We start from the raw sequence: 8,839 nt of genomic DNA on the forward strand, positions 1-8,839 counted from the left end.
TGTGAAGATGTAAACTTAGATGTGGGTACTGGTGTAGGTACAGATGCAGACGTACATGGAGATGGAGCTGTACACACGTATGTGGATGTACACAGTGTAGGGGTGGCTGAGAGTATACATACAGAGAGAGGTATGTAGACGTACATACAGATACAGTTGAAGGTGTAGATGTAACTTTAGATTTAGGCATAGGAACAGATGTAGATTAGATATAGGTGAAAAGTTATCATCATAGCCATAGACACAGATGAAGGAAAAGATAGTTTTAGAAATAGATGTGGATATAGAAGTCGTTATATGTGTATCTACACATAGTCATAGGTGGAGACGTAAGTAAAGATACAGAATATCTGGGCTGGTACTCCTGGGTTCTCTCAACTTACAGTGACAAACATATTGAAGTTGAACATCCAGATGTTTTCATGAGTTCAATGCTGTCACTGAACAGACGCACCTCCGGGGACGTTTTAGGCACTGTCGTACTCTTCCTCTGACCCACGTAAAGTAAGCAGTGAGGACGGACAAGATGAGCACCGCGGTCTACCCGGCACCTACGTGCTTCATCAGCAACACAGTCTTGTCTTCACAGCTACGAAATAAATATTTACTTTAAAGCACAACCTATGCTTCAGATGAGTTTGTGGCCTTAGTTCTACCACCTCTAATTAGTCATGATGTTGACTAGGTGTGAAAAGTGTCCTTGTATAAACTTGCCCAAAATACTTAAACTAAGTTATTTAAGAGCATATTAAAAATCTGGTAGCCATGACAACCAGCTATCATAATTCAATACCTTTGTTTACATAGTACCTGGGAAAAGAGATTTATAATTATCTTGGCGTATTAAATGACTTCATGATGATCTGTCACACTCACTCTGCATTCACTTCAAAAGCTAAGACTAACATTTCTTTATAAAAGATAATCCATGGCCACGTGTTTATTTTACACCTTCTGTTGTCAGAGTAAATAGAGTTATAAAAATATTAAAACTGGCATCAATTTTAAATTCTAGAAAATACAGATAATTCAAATTTCTAGTATACAACATAAAATTCAGTGTGGACCCTTAAATATCATATATCCTACTTTATTGTCCTATGTTTCCCCAAGTAATTCCAACAAAATTAAATGGGACACAATTTGTATTTTAAAAACCAGGTGTTCTATTAAAAAAATTTGAAATTCACACACCATTGTCTTTAATGGTCTGCAAATAAGCCTTCCTTCCTTTGAGGACCCGTGTATAACCGCAGATTTGGGTCCTCCAGGGAAGGAAGTGATACTAGTGCTGGATCTGAGCCTGGGGTCAAGGTGTAGAGCTGAGAGCTGTCAATTATGCAGATGAAACAGCAGTAGCGAAGCAGAAAACCAGAGCAGGTAAGGCTGGAGGCTCCATGTAAAACCCTGCACATGAGGTGCAATCAGTGCAAAAGGCTGTAAGAGTTGGGATCTGGGTCGATTTATCAAATGCAAAATGGAACGAGGGCGTGGATTTGGAACTGTGGATAAATTCCAGGTGAAGACGACCAAGGGCTTGATCAGCTGACAAAGCAGGACAAACGGAACAGACACTTGTTTGGTGAAGAAATACCTAAGTATTATCCAAGCGTCATGGGACTCCTCTAGAAGACCATGGCTTTGGAAGAGCAGAACTGGAATTAAAGAAGTACTAAGAGGGAGTAAATCTTTTTGAGGATTTTTATTTAAGGAGATAAACCAAAAACATAGAAAAATCTTGTACACAGAGATTCTTCTCAGAATATTATTTATAATAGCAGAAAATTAGTGTGAACATAGAAAATAAAGGTATTGCTAAGTAAATTTTGGCTCCTCCATTTGACAGGAAAGCATACAGAAAATAAATTGGACTTTTAATAATAATAACAATAATAGCAGCAATAATAAAAGCTAAGAAAACAGCCATGGTTCAGGGAAGCTAGCTAAAATATCTCAAAGATTAAATAAAATGTCTATTAAAGTAATTTCTCAGAACTAGGTCCATCCTTTTGTTTGCAGAGTCCAAGTATATTTAATAAGACAGGGTACCAGCATACCAGTCTGGACTTTTCCTAAAACTTTCTGGAAGATTTCTAAGGCTCTTAAAATCAATGACACCAGGACTTTTAACCTGGCCACCTGAGCGAGCCCTTGCAGTCCTATTTCTAACTATGCACTTACTCTGAGTTTCAGTGCATTACCCTTAAATTCAATGGAAAATCTTCAGATGAAAATAGGCAAAAAAGGGGACTTCCAACTCTGCGCTCCCAACGCAGGGGGCCCAGGTTCAATCCCTGGTCAGGGAACTAGATCCCGCGTGCCACACCTAACAGCCCGCGTGCCACAACTAAAAGATCCCGTGTGCCACAACTAAGACCCGGCACAGCCAAATAAATAAATATTTTTTAAAACATAGGCAAAAAAGGATGGAATAATGCTACTCAGAAGCAGGGGTCTGGAAGTGGTTTTTATGTGCTCTTTCATCCTCAAGCCTCCATTCTAAAGACCTCATTTTGTCCTGTCCCCGCCCCCTGCCAAGAATGCAATCTACCTTGGTTTACCATCTTCAGTTTCTGACTAGATTTCTCAGGACCTGTTTGGTGTTTAAGCCACAGATACAGATTTCACTAAATTCATTCGTTTCTCAAGTAAGTACCTATTGTGCATTTACATCTGCCAAGCATCACGTGGACCAGACACACACACGCACACCTGTCACGTAGTCAGGGAGACAGGTGTGCAATACACGAATAACCACACAGTCACAATTGAGATGAGGGCTATTGAAGAAACAGAGCGCTTGGAGAGGATTTCAGAGCCGGACCTGTTTAAGCAGGGTTCTCACAGAAACAGGTCCTGAGGCAAAGGCTCCAGCGCAAGTGGTCCATTTGGAGGGACTGGTGCTCCGGCTGGGAAGAGGAGAGGTGAGCTAGGGAAGGGCAGGCAGCCCGTGAAAGGGGCGGTGGCAAGCAAGCTATCATGGGTGGCAACTGGAGCTTACTCCCATCAGCAAACCGTGGAGAATGGGGCAAAATGCCCGTTCTGGAATTATCTCACCCCAGGAGCGAGAAGGCTGGGGCACTGTGTAACAGCTTGTATCTGTCATCTGTGGAAGACGCTTCCCAGGGAGCGTTAACTCCCCGGCACTTTGGGGCCCGTGGCACACCAAGGCAGATCAGCCTTCTATGGTCCTGGAAGTTACTGGCGCACTGAAATGGTTAAGGTCGCAGGGATCTGAGTCACACGTGGACAGCATCTGCTACTGGGCGCAATCTTACTGCTCAAGCACTGTAGTGATAAAAGAGAACTTCAGCTGAAGGAAAGTCTTAACAGAAACCGATTTGACTACAAAAAACCAGGGTTACTTCTTTAGAAGAATAAAGATGTCAGTGCGGCCAGTTTGCACAGTGGAGCAGTGAGCGCAAGTAATGTGCTTCAGGACCTCCAAATCCACACGGAGAGCGAGGACGGGGGAGGGGGGTCTGGCCAGGGCACAGCTGTGGATGATAGTACTGAGTGAGGAAGGACCTCTGGGCTCCCCTCATATACACCAGACTGAAGGAGTCCCGTATACTGGCCTGTCTGGATATGCATGACATAGCATCCCGCCCCAGCTAACACTTCTTTAATCACGGGGCTGGATAGCACACGACGTGACCGCAGGGCACAGTATGGGCGAGCACACCCCTCTGGCTTGCACAGAGCCCTCACTTGTTACCCTCAGATTCCCCAGGCAAGCACACCTTGGTCCACACACCTCCCTGAACCCAGTGCTGTGGAACCACATCAGACAGAGGCTTCCAAGATGTCTCTGTCATTCAAGACCAAAGATCTTGGCTCCAGCTGTGGGCTCTATCTTGTCTCATCAGGAATCCAAGACTGCGGTGGATTTCAAGCATATTTAAAATTTTTTCTCATTCAGACCCTCCAAAACTGCATTTATGAGAATAGTAAAAGGAATCCTAAAACAATACCAACTTCTCTAAAGATTACTATCAAAACAGAGACGACAGTTACTTGGAAAATGTGTGAAGCACCGATTCTCTGACATATGTCACAAATTTGTTTTCCTTATGCATGTACATTGGATCTGTGGCTTTCAACAAGTTACTTTACATGCTTAAGTCTCATTTTTTCCTTCTGTAAAGTTCCATTTAATAGGACTAAAAAAGATTAAATGAGTTAATTGCTCAGCAATGGACTTGGCAAAGAGAAAGTAGCCAATAAATGTTAGCTAGTGTTGCCACTGTTAATTTCTAAAAGATGACTGTATAATTTTATCATCCAGACCTGGAGCCTTTTACTAGTAAAAGCGAAAGTTAGTATTAATTACGCCAGGACTGCAGGCATAAACCTGCACCGTGCCAGGAAAGGCGGGATGTGCATGTCCACGTACACAATCACCATGATGTAGGTGTAAGGAGTTCACACCATCCTCTCAGCCGAGATCAGCTGTGTTTCATCATCAGAAGGCTGACTTTTGATTTACACACTTGTATCACTGACATGTATGGGTGTGGTCGTAGCTAGAAAACAACTTTGGAGAGAGAACAATTGGGAACATCATTCCATAAGTACCCTAAACCTCCAGGCCAGTAGCCGGTACCTTACTGAAGATTCAGTGGGTGAGCAAAACAGACTGCTGTGCAATTAACTTTTAAACGTCCTTTCTGCATAAATGCCTTCTCTCCGTGTAGACAAATACTAGAAGGTTATTCTTTGGCCAACCGCCGACCACTGCAACATGTTTTTATGGCATGAGTTTGTACAGCAGCCTAGGGGTGGAAAGCGAAAGGCTGGAGTGTAGCAGAGAAAGCCTCATAGCATGGAAAAAATCATGCTGCGAGTCACGAAGCCCTGTTACCTCACAGGTTCCCTTGTAAATACTATAAGACAAAGACTCTGAGCTTTTTAAAAATGTCTAACTCCTAACCCTTGTCTACATATCCTTGATATTGACAAAGAATGTCAAAATCTTTGAATGGATCTCTTGTGCTGTTTGACTTCTCACCTCACTTTTGTGTCTGACATCTGTCCTCTGTGAGCCTTGACCCAACCTCCAAGCTGACCCTCTTGTTACACGTTTCAGCAAATAACTGCAGAAGATGGTAACTCCTGTAGTGGTTGCATAAGCCAGATACCACGAGGGCAAAGATGATGGCTCTAGTCTGCTTTGAAATGCCATCACCTTCTCAGATATCCCCTCCCTTGGCTGTGTCTTTCCACACCCGTCAACTTCTCTAGGGTGCATCCTAGGAGTGGAATTGCTGGGACGCGGAGCAGGTACTGGCGGCACTTCCCTAGATATTTGCAAACTGCTCACACGTACCGGCCTTGCTAATACAGTGTTGCCAGATTCAGAGATTCTGCCACTCTGATGGATTTGAAAAGGTCTCTTACTTTTATTTCAATTTACACTTTCCCCAAAACTACTGATCTTGAGCGTCTTTTCAAGTTGTTATTGCTATTCCACTTGGTTGTTGTTATTGGTGATTTACATACTTCGGTGAATTCTCCCTGCAAGGTCTTTATTTTTCCTCTGATCTTTTCTCCAATTGACTTGCTGGATTTCTATATCTTAAACAATAATCCCTTGGTCTGATACAGATACACGGTAGAGACAGATGGATAGATGGATGGATGGATGGATGGATAGATAGATAGATAGATGAATAGCTATGTAGATAGCAGATACCATCATCTGTTCTCCTGCGTGCCTTTAAGTTTCAAATTTATGGTGATATGTCATGAAAACATTTTAGATTTTGATAAAAACATATTTAGCAATCTTTTGTTGATGAGTTTTGGTTTTTGAATATGGCTTTAAAATGTTGCTTCTTACCCTAAAATTATAAAGATATTAACCATTTTCATTCAAAGAGTTTCAAAGCTCTGTTTTTCATCTTTCGGTTTTAATCTGTCTCCATCTATGCTAAGAGATAGAGATCGAATTTTTAAAATTTTTCCTAGATAGAAGGCCAACTGTCTCTGCACTGTCTATTGAATTCAAATCTATGAAAGGGCATATATTTATGGGTCAGTTTCTGGACCCAAACATCCATGATTTTATTACAGCACTTTGCAAACATCTTGATTTCAAATCTTGAAAGAACCCCTCATTATGTTCTTATTTTTCAGAATTTTCAGTATTATTCTGGTAATTCTGGGAAGATTGCTATTATTCAGAAACTTAACCATGTTTGCCGAATGCCAACCCAACAAAACAAACTTATTAGGATTTTTATTAAATGCTCTTTGTACTTATTCACCTCTTTCTGGAGAATCAATATCATTATTATAAAGTCTATCCATCAGACAACTTACGTTATTCACTTATTGGGTCTATCTATATTGTTTAGCATTATTTCATAATTTTTCTCTATGCAGAGTTCGCACCTCTTTTGTTTGGTATGTTCCTAGGCAATTTATAGAGTTTGTTGATACAATGAATGAGATCATTTTCCTTTTATGTTTACTAATTTGGTTAGTTCTGGTGTACTAGAACACTATTGCTTTCTGTGCATTTAAGTGAGTGAATAAAAGTGCATAAATAAGGACTGTCGTTTGACATTTTATCAGCCACAAGCATGTTTAGCTGTGGCTTTGGGTCAAGATGCTTCTTAAAGGCACTGAATTTTAAAAGGGCTGAGTCAACCCACTGACAGGTAAAATGACACATTACATGATATATCCCAGACTTTACAACAATTACATAGGTGTTGAATTCAGGCAGAGCTGACCTCATTAGGAAAAAACCACCTGAAACAGGTGAATCACATAGAAGTTGAACTGAAACAGGTAGTGAAGTTTGGGCAGCCATTCGAGGTTTGAAATAAATACACGTGTTCTTAAAGTTCCCCCTATTTTAAGGCCAGTTACAACCTAACAATATATAGTTTCTAACCTGGGAAATGATCCTCAGTCTTCTGATTCTTATATGTCATAGACAAGATCACTTCAAGTGACTTGTATGCGTGGCTCTGTCTTTGCATAAACCTATAAAAGCCACCATTTTGAATGCACCAATAGGGCTTGAAGCCCGTAGCCCAGGACATGAATTCCGTGTGTGCTTTGGATACGTGCACACAAGAAGGTGCGTGAGTGGCTGTGTGCAGAGGAACCTAAGAGAACGTTGCAGTGCCTAGTGCCTTCAGTCACAGCTACCTGTGATCTGGTCAGTGGGGCCTCAGCTAAGGAAACTCCCTGTCTGGCAAGGGGGATTCATAGGAAGGGGGCTCTTAGAGTCAGTCCCCACAGAGACAGGTGGGGGGCACACATGCGTCTGCTGAGAAGCCTGGAGGCTCCCAGCACTTGTCAAAGAGAGGTCAGGAGCCCAAGAGGTGGAGGAGAGAGAGGGATGGAGGACAGGCCACAGGGAGTGCAAGCAAGGGGATGCTGCCCACTCTGGTCCAGTGCACACTTGCTTGAGGGTCTGGTTCATTTAATGAGTGGAGGAAAGGACTGTGGAACTTGGCAGTTGTTCCGTGGTTGAATGGGGATTCTACAGGCAGTGTTCACACTAGTGGCCACATCTCAGCATTTAAGCCAGGTTCTGCAATCACCGTGGGTTTTTTGTTGTTTTTATTTTTGTTTTAACATTAGAGAATGTTCCTCAATTTTCTCCTTGTGTACGTACAGCACTTTCCCCCTAAATTAACAGGCGCGTTATAACCAACTCTTTGCAATTTCTTCCGTTTTATTTTTTACTGTTCTCTTTCTATATCAGCCTTTTAAGTGTTGGCTAATGCAGAATTCAATTATCAGGCCTCTTGTTTTCTCTTTCTAAATTCTCTTGCTACAAGTTTACCTCAGATGGCTTAAATATCACCTGTAAAATGATACTCAAACTTCTATGTCCAAAGCTGGAATGCTGTCCTGATGTCTACATTGATTATTCAACTCCCTATTTAACACATTCACTTAAAAGTCCAAGAATACATACTTACTCTACTTTTTCCCTATTTCTATAAATATCACTAATATCCATTCTCCCCATTGCTCAAGCAGCTCACAAGCCTTCCTCGATTTAGCCGTTTTCTTCACATTCAATCCATCTGGGAGTCCTATGTGCTCTACCTCTCGTGAATGATTTTACACCTCCCACTAGAGAATGCTGGCCCTAGATGTCTTTCTTACACATAAACATACATACATAAACACACAGTATTTAATGTATGTAGTATTTATGATTTGACAGTTAGATATTGTGCACGTGTGTGTGTTCTGTGTCTGTTTAATCATCTACTGCTACATAACAAATACCACAAAAGTTAGGGCTGAAGGTGACAAACATTTATTATCTCACAGATTCTATGTGACGTGCTAAGCACAGTGTATGCAAGGGGTGTGACCACCTGAAGGCTCAACTGCGGGCAGACGTGCTCCCAGCCTCACTCAGCCGGTTGTCTGCAGTGTTTAGCTCCTCACTGGCTGTTGAACCAAGGATGCCCTTATTTCCTTACTACATGGGCTTCTCCACAGGGCAGCTCACAATGTGGCAGTGAGGTTCCTCGGCGCAAGACAGCAAGAAGAGCCACAATCTAGAGAAAGACCGTGCACACAAGACGGAAGTCACAGTCTTTTACATCCTAATCTTGCAGTGACATTCATCACTTTGGCTCTATTCTACTTGTTAGCAGCAAGTGACGAGGTCTGGACAACAGTCAAGAGGAAGGGATTACACAAGGATACAGATACTCATCCAAAACACCAAAACGTTCCCTTCAGCTTGTCGAAACTTTAGAGAGATTGCTTCCTGACTCAAGGCCCCTGGCCTCCCTTTTCTCAGAGCACTCACTGAAGAAAACTGGAATTGGAAACTCTTTCCCTGGCCCTGTGA

Source organism: Lipotes vexillifer, unplaced genomic scaffold, assembly GCF_000442215.2.
Source record: "Lipotes vexillifer unplaced genomic scaffold, Lipotes_vexillifer_v1.1 scaffold14, whole genome shotgun sequence".
NCBI classification, from domain to species: domain Eukaryota; kingdom Metazoa; phylum Chordata; class Mammalia; order Artiodactyla; family Lipotidae; genus Lipotes; species Lipotes vexillifer.